The sequence below is a fragment of the Physeter macrocephalus genome, chromosome 13 (assembly GCF_002837175.3).
Source record: "Physeter macrocephalus isolate SW-GA chromosome 13, ASM283717v5, whole genome shotgun sequence".
NCBI classification, from domain to species: Eukaryota; Metazoa; Chordata; class Mammalia; order Artiodactyla; family Physeteridae; genus Physeter; species Physeter macrocephalus.
In genome coordinates, this window is record NC_041226.1 from 52105200 (window position 1) to 52118205 (window position 13006).

General features: G+C 36.9%; 1 protein-coding gene across 1 annotated transcript in view; it reads left to right on the top strand.

The window, feature by feature from the left end:
* SCEL (sciellin) overlaps positions 1-13006 on the top strand; it is a 340495-nt gene that overhangs the window by 48944 nt on the left and 278545 nt on the right. The gene's annotated exons all lie outside the window — the stretch shown is intronic.

Here is a 13006-nt window from a genome sequence, read left to right on the forward strand (position 1 = left end):
CTTATTTGGTCAGTGTTTCAAAACTTATTGATATTTTTGACAGACTTCCCCCAAATCAAATTTTAAACAAAGTTTTTCTACAAATAGAACTACCATACGACCCAGCAATCCCACTACTGGGCATATACCCTGAGAAAACCATAATTCAAAAAGAGTCATGTACCAAAATGTTCATTGCAGCTCTATTTACAATGACCAGACTATTTTAACAAAGCAAACTAGATGGAAAGGGAGCTACTAATAACCTGCTAAACTATCATCCAGTTGTTCTGGGCTCGGGTGGAACTATGCCTGATAAAGGCTGTGATGTAGGAGCAACTAGAATAAGAATGGGGCCATTTGTATCTCTTTCCTTTGGCTGGCGAACAAAGTTTTCCTGACTGGGAGAATCCTACCAGGTTGTTTTGGTCAAGAGTCTCTCAACTAAACCCTGGGTGAGATTTAGTTAGCAGGGGTAGAACCAAAGCTAGATGAAGTCATTCAGAGAGGAGATTTGTACACACTACCAAACTGATGGGCCAGATGGTATCAGAAGTTCTGGGATGGGGTCAGGGATAAGCAGTTCTTCTTTCCTTCATTCATTCAGTGTGCCAGGCTCTGTGATAGATTTGGGGAATACAAAGATGAAAAAGTATTATTTAGAGTCTTGTAGGTGAACTAGACAAGCTGATTACAATCAAGTGTGGTCAGAACCACAAATAAAGATAAGCACAGGACTCTCCAGGAGCATACAAGGCAGTAGTACGGAGTGCAGATTGTGAAAGATGGCTTTCCGGAGGAGGTGATGATTAGGCTGTGTCAAAAAGGGTGAGTAGGGCTTCCCTGGTGGCGCAGTGGTTGAGAGTCCGCCTGCCAATGCAGGGGACACGGGTTCGTGCCCCGGTCCGGGAAGATCCCACGTGCCGCGGAGCGGCTGGGCCCGTGAGCCATGGCCGCTGAGCCTGCGCGTCCGGAGCGTGTGCTCCGCAACGGGAGAGGCCGCAACAGTGAGAGGCCAGCGTACCGCAAAAAAAAAAAAAGGGCGAGTAGACCATAGGCAGGTAAAGGTGAGGATTGTTCTCAACTGAGGTTTGTGCAAATCCTGTAAATTGAAAGAGAGCATGATGCCTTCAGGAACCTTCAAAATTTCAGGGTAGCTGAGGCTGGAAAGCCATAAAGAGCACCTTGTGCACCATGATTTCTCTACAGAAGTGGAGGAACTCTAACATTCACTTTTAGGTCTCTCAGACAAGCTCCAATCATGGGTGACAGTGTTCTCTTAATTATCTTTGAGTCCTTCTCTAGGCAAGTGCAACCTTGCTAGGATTCCCTCTCATTAGAGAATAGAGTCTAACCTCTCTCTTCAAAGGCTGGGGGGGGCGGGGTGGAGAGGGAGAGAAGAAATGGCCTCTTTATTGCACATAGACCCACATGCTGAGATTCTAGTACTCTTCCCCCTTAAATGTTTGGAATGAAGTTATAGACCAGCATACCCAGGTCAACCCAGGGTGACTTCTTCCGTAAACCCTCTCTCTAGCAGAGGGATATGGACCCATGCCGATCCAAACAAATAGCAGACTCTGGGGCATGCGCTTATGACAATCTTTGGGCCTTTTTTCCTGGCAGGAATATTTTCCTTTAGGCCCTACAGTCCTTGGGATGAATTCATATTTAGCGTCTTCCTTTCTGTTTTAAAGATGTTACAGAAAATGAAAATGTCATGTTTGTTTAGATATTATCTATGGTGATGGATTGTTGCTATGAATATTTGAGTTGCTATGAATGCTTGAAGAGGCAGAGTGTGTGTGTTAAAGTGAAAGTACTAGAATGCTGTATTAGCCACAAGATTCTGATGGTTCCAGTGCTAGACTGCAAGTAATGAGTCTTGCCTTGTCCACCTCATGTGGTTATTTGAAAGATTAAATCACAGAAGGTATGTGAAAATGAACTGTCACTAGGATGCTATACAAACATAAGATGTTATTAATTGACTTGCTCCTTGTCTAGCTTTCTGAAAAAAAGCATTTACTGGTTATCTTTTAACCAGAAATGAGTGACCATGGTATTAAAGACACTTTAATGAAATGTGGACAAATACCTTTTTAAGAACTGATAAAATGTCATTTAGGACTGTGTTTTTTAATTAATTTTTTTTTTGAGTATAGTTGATTTACAATGTTGTGTTAGTCTCTGCTGTGAATCAGTTATACAGACTGTTTTTTCATAGCATCTCAATGCATTGAATAGCATTTAGGGTTCTTTTCTCTATCTTTATTTAGGGCTCTGCTTGCAAACTGGCAGATATTTGATTCCATAATTCAACATATTTTGTTGTAGGAACACTGAAATAGGTAGCAGTTTTTGGAATCAGATTTATCAAGAGTATCATTTCTCATAATATTTCTATAAGTAGGAGACCACGAAATGAAATTAATCATTTCATTTACCAAAACTATATAAATGGACCAGTGTCACACTAGTGTTTGAGAAGAAAACAAGGAAATTTTAAAGCCCTTGGATATTTAGTGTGGCCGGGAGTTATATCGTATATCGTATTGATAATCTGATGCTTTCAATGAAGTCTTTCTAATTAGTGCTCACAAATCATCTAATTCTATTTATGGGCGGAATAAATTTTAATACCTTTACAATATATACACACCCACGCCCAAAATACTTTTTCAAATGAAAATTCATTAGTACATTATGAAAACTCTCTTTCAGTACATTAGTTATTAAGTTCTAGAACTAAAATACTAAATTCATTGTTTTCTCAAAACAATATTAAGTTTCATGAATAAGGGACAGGAATCATGTCAATAGCAATAGACGATAGTAATGAAATGTCTGCTGCTTAATAATTTAACAAGTGCAATGAACGAGTTTTAACTTTGTATTTTATGATGTTATGAAAGGAGGTCAGAAACTCTTTGAAAATACTGCCTGTGTAATTTTGTACGTAACAAATCCTGTTTTGAGGCTAGTGTGATAAACACATATGTGGAACAGATAGTTCTTGCTGAATGGGTGTGGTAAATCCTGCAGAGTAACTGGTTTTTTCTGTCCACCCAGAGGCTTGTGTCTGCCTGTTTCTGGAAGGGTGAGTCTGAACCACAGCGTGTTTGGGTATTCTTTTCTGCTGCAGAGTGGTTCTAAAGAGGCTAATCTGACATTAGAGCATATGCAAAATGGGAAAAAAAAAAACACCTCACCAAAAAACCTGTCAAAACCCTGGGAGATTAGGGTATGCATAGGATTTTAAATACATGCTCAGTAGGGGCTAGAGCTGACAGGCTTATGAAGCACATTCACAGACTTTTGAGATCCATTGAGTACTTGTAGAATCAGAAAATGGAACTTGTGAAGTTTCTTTTTCTTAAAAAAAGATTTTAAGTAAACTTTTAAAAATTGAAGTAGAACATTCATACTGAAAACTGCTCAGATCAAAAGTATATATTTATTGAGACGGATACTTAGATCAGTGAACTGTAGCCCTCTGTTTCCTTAATGTCAGCATTTAAAGCTCTAAATTTCACCCTAGGTACAGTTTTAGTTGCATCTTCCACATTTGATATTTCACATTTTCTGTTATAATTCAGTTCAAAGTTTTTATTGTGAATGATTCTTTGCCCAATGGGTTTTTTTTTTAGAAGTGTATGGCTTTTCCCCCCAAACATTTGGACTTCTAGTTACTTTTAATAGTTGACTTCCAGCCTCATTTCATAAGGTTAATGATTTAAATTCTTTGAAATTTGTTGAGACTTGATTTGTGGTCCAACACGTGGTTAATTTTGGCGAATGGTTTATGTACACTTGAAAAAACTTGTATGCTGTTGTACATACCAGTCAAATGAGGCTCATTAATCATGTTTGTTAAAAATCTTCTAAATCCTCTGATTATTTTTTTGCTTGTTCTTTGCTGAGAGTGATGCATTCAACTCTTCAAATCTAATCGTGATTCATCCATTTTTCCTTTGGTTCTGTCAAATTTTGCTTCTTTTGAGGCGCTGTTATTAGAAGTACACACATTTATAATCATTAAGTCAATTTAGTGGATTGACCCTTTTATCTTGATCATATATTTGCTACCTCTAGCAATGCCTTTTTTCCCCCTGATATTAGTACAGCTCTAGCAACTTTTTTTTGTTATTGCATCGTATACATTTCTCCAATATTTTGTTTTTAATGCCTCCATGTCCTTATGTTTAAGGTGCGTCTCTTTTAAGGATATATAATTGAGTTTTACTTTAAAATCTAGTCTGGTGGTCTCTCTCTCTCTCTCTTTTTTTAAATAAATTTATTTATTTTATTTATTTTATTTTGGCTGTGTTGGGTCTTTGTTGCTGTGCGCGGGCTTTCTCTAGTTGCAGCGAGTGGGGGTTACTTTTCGTTGCGGTGCGCGGGCCCCTGCATTGGCAGGAGGATTCTTTTTTTTCAACACCTTTATTGGAGTATAACTGTTTTACAATGGTGTGTTAGTTTCTGCTTTACAACGAAGTGAATCAGTTATACATATGTTCCCATATCTCCTACCTCTTGCGTCTCCCTCCCTCCCACCCTCCCTATCCCACCCCTCTAGGTGGTCACAAACCACCTAGCTGATCTCCCTGTGCTATGCGGCTGCTTCCCACTAGCTATCCACCTTACGTTTGGTAGTGTATATATGTCCATGCCACTCTCTCACTTCATCACAGCTTACCCTTCCCCCTGCCCATATCCTCAAGTCCATGCTCTAGTAGGTCTGTGTCTTTTTTCCCGTCCTACGGCAGGAGGATTCTTAACCACTGTGCCACCAGGGAAGTCCCTCTGATGGTCTCTTTAATTGGAGAATTTCATCCAAATTGCTGATATTTTTATTTTCAGATCTGTCATTTTGTTTCCTACTTGTTTCTCTGTTCTTTCTTTCCCTTTCTTACCTCCTTTGAATTGATGAAATATTTATAAATCTGTTTTGTCCTCTATGAACTGTTGATTATATGTTATTTCATAATACTTTCTAGTAATTACCATAGACATTACAACACGCATTCGTGACTTACTAGAGTCTACACAACTTAGTACTTTTACCACTTCCTAGCAATGTCAAGGCATTTGAACACCGACTCCATATGCTACGCTTCTGCCTTTTTTCTTACATTTTCATATATATATATTTAGCCTCTTCCAGTATTATTATTATTGTTTTCTGCTGTTACAATTATTTAGAGTTCCTTTCTATTGCTTTTCATTCTGTCTTACATTTATGTGTTCTACCTGGGGTTATTTTTCTTCTGTCTGAAGAGCTACCTTTAATATTCCTTTTAATACTGATCTGCCAGTGATGAATTCTCTCTGTTTTGTTTTAAAATGTCTTTGTTTCCTCACATTAAAAACATAGCTTTATTAGGGTATAATTTACATACCACAAAAGTCACTTTCTTCACTTTATTTTTTCCTCTCTCCTTTACTTTTTAAAGAATTGTGGTAAAATATACAACATAAAATTTATCATTAAATTAACCATTAAGTGTATAGTTAACCATTTTAAGTGTATAGTTCAATAATGTTACGTACATTCACATTGTCATGCAATCAATCTCTAGAACTTTTTCATCTTGCAAAACTTCTTCACTTTTGATGGTTATTTTGGGGGGCTATGGAAATATAGCTTGACAGTTATTTTCTTTCAACATTTATGATAAAAAGACAGCTGTCAGTATTATTGTTGCTTATTTGAAGGAAATGTTTTTTGTTTTCTTTGCCATAAATGATAACTCCATTATTTGATTATCTGTAGATACATTCCTGTTGTCTACTTTTTTGTTGTTGTTTAGGCTTTTGGTGGTTGGTAATATGGCCTTGTCTCCTGGCATGCTTAGTAATTTTTGACTGAAGACATAAAAATTATAGACGTTCAGATGATCTTATATTCCTTCCAGAGGAGGTATTCTTTCTGTTGGTATGCAGTTTGTATAAGGGTAGATGTCTTTGATTTAATCAACAATTAAGATGATTTGTGATGGAATTTCAGTCTGTGTAAGGTCTGGTATATATATATATATATATATATATATATATATATATTTCACAGGCTCCGGACGCGCAGGCTCAGCGGCCATGGCTCACGGGCCCAGCCGCTCCGCGGCATGTGGGATCTTCCCGGACCGGGGCACGAACCCGCGTCCCCTGCATCGGCAGGCGGACTCTCAACCACTGCGCCACCAGGGAAGCCCAGGTCTGGTATATTTTGATTTGTCCTCAGTCCTGGGACATAGCCTTTCTGGAGTCTAATGCAAAGCAAAGGTGTTTACCTTGATGGTTCTTAAGCATCAGTTTTTATCTTTTCATCCCTGTGAACGTGCTGAAATCTCTGAGCTTGAAAGGTAAATTCTCTGCTTGGCCACTAAGCCCAGTGGTGCTTAAGTATTGGCAAATTTCTCAAGAGGTAAATTGGAGGAGAATGTTAAATTCACATTTGTGTGCTTCTCTTCTCTCTGTGATCTTGCTCCTTTAAGTGTTGCTCTTGAGTGCCTTCAAGTAGCTGATTTCTTTTATAGGATTTGACCCAGCTTCTTGGTGAGAGTGTTGGCCTGATACCTAGTTGGGGGTGGATGTCCTCTAGATTCCTTTAAATCAGATTAAAGCTGGAATATGCAGATTCTCCTACCTGGAAATTCAGTCTGATCAGAACTCGTAGGTGGTTGTTCATCTCCCTAGAATGTGCCATTACTAAGTTTTATTTCAGTGGGAAAATGGATAAAGGACACTCATTAATATAAAAGTTAATATAAAAGAAATAATATAAAAGTGGCCAGGAAATCTATAAACAAATGTTCAACCTCAACAAATATTAAGAAAATGGAAATTGAAACAATGAGATGATTTTCCTTCATCAGATTAAAAAAATGATTGTCTTGCTGTTGGTGGGAATGTAAATCAACCCAATCTACATTAACAGTAATGATAACTGACATTTATTGAGAACTTCCTATGTGTGTTATGAGCTGTTTTATAGGAAGGAAAAAACTCTCTACACCGACTGAAGAAAAACTATTTTTTCCTACTCACTGCATTCACACAGAATACTTCTATGACCTGCTGTGTGGATTTTTTCCCACACTAACCAATTCTCTGACACCAACTAGGTGTCCTACAGTTCAGTTAGTTCTGACACTATTAACCTGAAGTTAGCATTGGATGCCACAGGTTAAAGGCTCAGTCCCACAAGACTGCCCCCACTTCAGACATCAGTAGCAAGTCCCAGGTTCTCACCTCTAGTTCTGACCAATTGGCTATAAACTGGAGGTTCCCATGACCCCCTCCTTGGGCTTGATAGTTTCTAGAATGGCGCACAGAACTCAGGGAAATACTTATTTACATTTACCAGTTTATAATGAAAGATGTAATAAAGGATACAGATGAACGCCCAGATAAAGAAATACATAGGTGAGGTCCAGATAGATCTCAAATATAGGAGCTTCTGTCCCCATGGAGTTGGGGTGTACAACCCTTCCCACACATGATGTGTTCATCAGCCCGGAAGCTCTTCAGACCTTGTGCTTTAGGGATTTTTATGGAGGTTTCATTATGTAGACATGATGGATAATACACTCAGTTTTCAGCTCCTGTCCCCTTTCCAGAGAATGGAGAGTAGGACTAAAATTTCCAACCTTCTAATCGTGTCGTGGCCCCATCCAGGAGCCCAACAGGAGTCACCTCATGAGAACAAAAGAAGCTTCTATTACCCAGGAAATTCCAGAGGATTTAGGAGCTCTGTGTCAGCCGCTCCTTTCACTCAGGAAATTACAAGGATTGTAGGAGCTCTGTGTCAGGAAATGGGGTCAAACACCAAATATAAGTATATAAGTAGCAAGAACCAGGGACAGAGACCAATATATATATTTCTTATTATTTCACAGCTATTCTAAATACTTTATATGTTATTTATTCTCACAATAATGTTATCAAGTGAGTATGATTATTATTAATCCTATTTTCAGAAGACAGACTGACATTCTGAGTGCCCAAGGTCACTCAGATTGTCAGCGACAGCACTGAAATTAGGACCCAAGGATCCTGACTGCAGTGTGCACATCCTTGCCCACGAATTTAGACTGCCTCTCAACCCTACTCCTAAAACTTTATTCTACTGACATGGTCACACAAATGTACAAAGAGACATGTACAAAAAGTTCCCTGTAACTTTGCTTGTAATAGTTAAAGACTGGGAACAAATGAAATACTCATCTAGATGGGATTGTAGAAATAAAGTCATCCATGCAAAATATCCAAGCAGTGGAATTACCTGCATTAGTTATTAAGAATAAGGTAGGTCTAAACTTACTGACATGGAAAAGTGTCCAAGATACAGTTTTAATAAAGAAAAGGTTAAAAAGCATTTTGGTAAAAAAAATTAAATATGTATATATATAGGTATGTATGTAGATAGAAATGTCCATATTGGTATACACACCAAATTGCTAATAGTGGTTTCCTCTGTGAGTAAGATTTATGGGCGGTGGTGAGGGAGGACTTCTGCATTTTAAATTATACATGTCATAGTATTTGTACTTTTACATATTGAATATGTGTTACTTTTTTATTTCTTAAAATATTTTTATTTTAAAAGATTTAAACATACACAGAAGTAGAAGGTAGAATAATGAATCTCCATATATGTACCATCTAGTACAGCCAACAATTATCAGGGTTTTTACCTTACTTACCGCATGTATTCCCCACCTCTTTTTACTTCGCTAAAATGCCTTACAGCAAATCTAGGACAGCATACCATTTCACTCCTAACTCAGTCTGCGTCAATAAGAGTTATAGAAATTTTATTTCACAACCACAGCGCCATTATCATACCTCACAAATTGACAATAATTACTTGGTGTCATGTAACACCCAGGCCATAATCAAACTGTCCCAGTTGTCTCAAAAATGTCTTTTTTACAATTGGTTTGTTTAATACAGGATCCAAATTAGGTTCTCACATTGTATTTAATTATTACATTGTTTTTGACTCTTTCAACTTGGAACACTGGCCCTCATTATTTTTTTCACACCATTGACTTGTAATTTAGTAATTTTAAAAGAATTCAAACAGGGATTCCCACAGCTACTTAAATCAGGTGGCAACCCATGTCACACATTAAATTCTATGGAAATAAGACATTTTAATCCTATTTGTATTTCTTCCTTCCATCGTCCATCAATATTGTACTTCTCAATTAACCAGTATTGGCTGAATGTCTAAGATGTCAAGCAAAAGACATTTTGAGAGAATAACAGTAGAGGAGAGGAGAAATACAAAAGGAAAAAAGACAAAGTCATCAAATTTTTAAGCTCATTAAACATAACAACTGTACTAATTTTAAAGTTCTGATAGTTTTGCTTTATATTAGAAATTGGGTTAGTCAATATCATAGTTAAAATGGCCATAAATGTATTTTGTGTTAAATTCCACTTTAATGTTCTTTGGTAAATCACACTTTTTTCTTCTCTCTCTTCCTCTCTCTTCTTCTCTGGTCTCTGTCTCTCTCCTCTCTGTCTCTGTCTTTCTTCTCTAGATATAATCAGAAGTCATGGGTGTGGGTGCTGACGTTTTCTTTAATATTCTAGTGAATTTTAAATACCTTACCTTTGAAAAGATCAGAAGGTTTGAGAACTTTCAAAGAAGGCCAAGTCAACGTCATTACAATCTCAGGCAGAATTATTCAGGACAATTTAAAAGTATTCAGTGCATAATAAATAAAGCTGTGCCTCATTGTCAACAGCATTTGAGAGAGAATGCCAAGATGGAACAGTATTATTCTCCTTGATCCAAGGGGATCTAATTAGCACTAATGTGGGGAAAACAGCAAATGAGAGCAGGAGCTCGATATTTTTTCAGGGAAAATAACCTAATGGACAGATTGATCAGTTAATGGAAAATTCCCAAGAGAAATAATGTTAATGCAATTGAAATACATAATTATGAGGGCAGAGAACACTGGAGGAGAAATAAGTGTACTGTTTGTAGTTCTCTATGCAACCCTGCACAGATCAGTTCCTGTTTAGAACATTTTGGCTTTATTTTGGAAAGAGAAAAACTAGCATTGCTGTATTCCTAGTGAAGGAATATCTAGAAGGGAACAGGATCATGAAAACTAGGTTTTGTTTTCATGTTTCTTGTTGATGTTAGAGTATGCCTTCTAGAAATTCCCAGAGGAGGCTCACACTCTGTTATTCACTCACTTCAGTACCATAACGTTTGCTTAATTATAATATTACTGTGATATTACAGACATTCATTGAGCAGCACCATGCATTCAGTTTATAAGCCAGTTGAAAATAGTATACCATGTGTTCAGTGCATTAGCAAGTTGAAAACAGTTGGAAAACTGAAGTCAAGCTGATGTCTGTTTATATTAAGAATATACTCCAGAAAGTTAAATCAGCATGTATTGATTTAACTTTGTTTCCTGGTGGTAGAAATAAGTTTTTACAGCATCACTGTGCTTGCTGTAATTGATGTTGCCTAAGGAGAATGAGAAGAGTGAAACAAATTCTTTCAGAACTTTTTAGGAGTATGATCATCTAGGCTAGCCCAACTAATCTTAGGCTCAAAATAATAGGTTATTTTGTATTACCAAATTCAGACTATAATTTTACTATTGTACTGTCTTTTTATATTATTTGGTGGAAAATCTGAAATTGTAGAATGAGCTGAGACTCCTCAACAACTTCACCAAAGCCCTTGTAATTAAGCTTGGGCATGTTAACCAGAGCTACAGTACATAACAATGCATAATTCTTTCCCGTTAGTATTAACTGAATCAAATATTTTACTTTTAGTGAAAGAGACAAATTTAGAACTAAATGGTGATTTTGCGTTCCTAGGTTAGCAATACAGATGGGAATTATTCGATCTACTGTATCCAGCTTAACTTCCCTAGATCTTCATTTTACTTTCTGTTGTGTAGATATAGGCAGAGCATATTAGAATTTAAATCAAGTTCCAGAAGCAGGGTTAATTTCATAAAAAATAATAGCTTATTAATAACAGTGAAGGTTACTGTGAAAGGTTACAAACTAATGATAGGGAAGTGCCTACCTAATTATAGTCACTATACTTGTACTACAGCCACTCTCTGCATTTGTTTATTTAAACTTGCTAACCACAATCTAGGACACATCTAAGTGAATGATGCAAAACAATTTCTTATTTGAGAAATGATCACACAGGCAGTGAATCTTGATTCTGGAATTTGCCAAAAAAAAAAAAAAAAAGGCCTGAAAATAGAATTTGAAGTCTGTCACCAAGGTAATGAATCAACCTGGAAACAGCCTACAGATGTCAAAAGAAAGTCTATAAGGAAACAGCAGCCTTCATATTTGATGAGAATAAATTCAAATTGAAGATAATTTAGGCCTAGTGAACAGATAATTTGCTACACAGTGTTATATTTTCCCTCTTTCTTTGTACCCAGACATGCACTGTGCTTGATCTCTTTTGTGTCCGTGTCTGATTCACAGGGTGTTCACAAATCACAACCATAATGCAGTACTCTTTATTCTTCCATGGGCATAAAGCCATATTCCCTATAAATTCAGTGTAATTATTTCTGCAATTAGAGAGTTACATCTTATTCTTTAGCGATACTATGTCTGGTAAATTACGTTCATGACGCAATAGTAATGCTTGTTGGTATCAAGATAATACTAAACTATGAATCCCTTAAGACCTTATAATTGCTCTTGTATGCCTGGTATACATAGAAAGCCTGGCACATAGTACAGTGAACAGCCTGTAATATAGATTTGATAAAAGTGTTATCATCCTACTAAGTCAACAGATGTCTTTACCCATGGAATGGCTAGAATGCTAGGTACCTAATGGTGGTTTAACACCTCCAGAGGTTGCGGTTACTAGCAGGGCCCACTGAAATGCACTGTGTTCCATGGGCACATAGTACAGTGAACAGCCTGTAATATAGATTTGATAAAAGTGTTATCATCCTACTAAGTCAACAGATGTCTTTACCCATGGAATGGCTAGAATGCTAGGTACCTAATGGTGGTTTAACACCTCCAGAGGTTGCGGTTACTAGCAGGGCCCACTGAAATGCACTGTGTTCCATGCATTTAAGCTAAAACTTCAGGGAAAGTGGACTCCTACTCTAGGATCCCTACATATAGTCCTTCTCAAATCAATTCAAGTCTTTCACGTTAAAGAGTACTAATTTAACATTTCACTGCTTCCAAAAGAGTAATAATTTAACTTTTTACTCTGTCACCGTGGTGTAAAATAAGACTATTAGTGACTTAAAGTATTGTAATTCCAAATATCCATTTATTTCAGACTCTTGGTAAATGTCCATTTATTTGCAGACTGTTTAGAAGGTAGGAAGTTGATTCAGATGTTAGTAATTCTTACTGTTGGTGCCAAGTTTGAAGCTTCAAGTGATATTTCCCATTCGATAATCTGGGGAAAGTATTTTTCGTGTGTTTTGTTTTTACGAGCATTATTGAGGTATAATTGTCATACAATAAATTGCATGTATTTAAAGCATAAAATGTGATGTTTTAGCTTATTTATACACCTCGGAAAATGTCACCACAATCATGATAGCAAACACACGCATCATACCCAGAAGGTTACTTGTGCCCCTCATAATACCTATCCTCTCTCCCCTTTCTCCTCAAGAAACCACTGATTTCTTTTCTGTCACTCTAGATTAGTTTGGATGTTTTAGAATTTAATGTAAAAGGAATTGTGTAGTATGTACGCTTTTTTTGTCTATCCTTTCACTCAGCATAATTATTTTGGATTCATCTATGTTGTGTGTATCAATAGTTCATTCATTGTTATACTGAGTAATATTCCATTATATGGATTTACTACAATTTCTTTATTCATTAACCTGTTGATGGACATTTGGGTTGTTTCCAGTTTGGGCTATTACAGTAAAGCCACTATGAACATTCTTTTTTTTTTTTTTTTTTTTTTTTTTGCGGTACGCGGGCCTCTCACTGCTGTGGTCTCTCCCGTTGCGGAGCACAG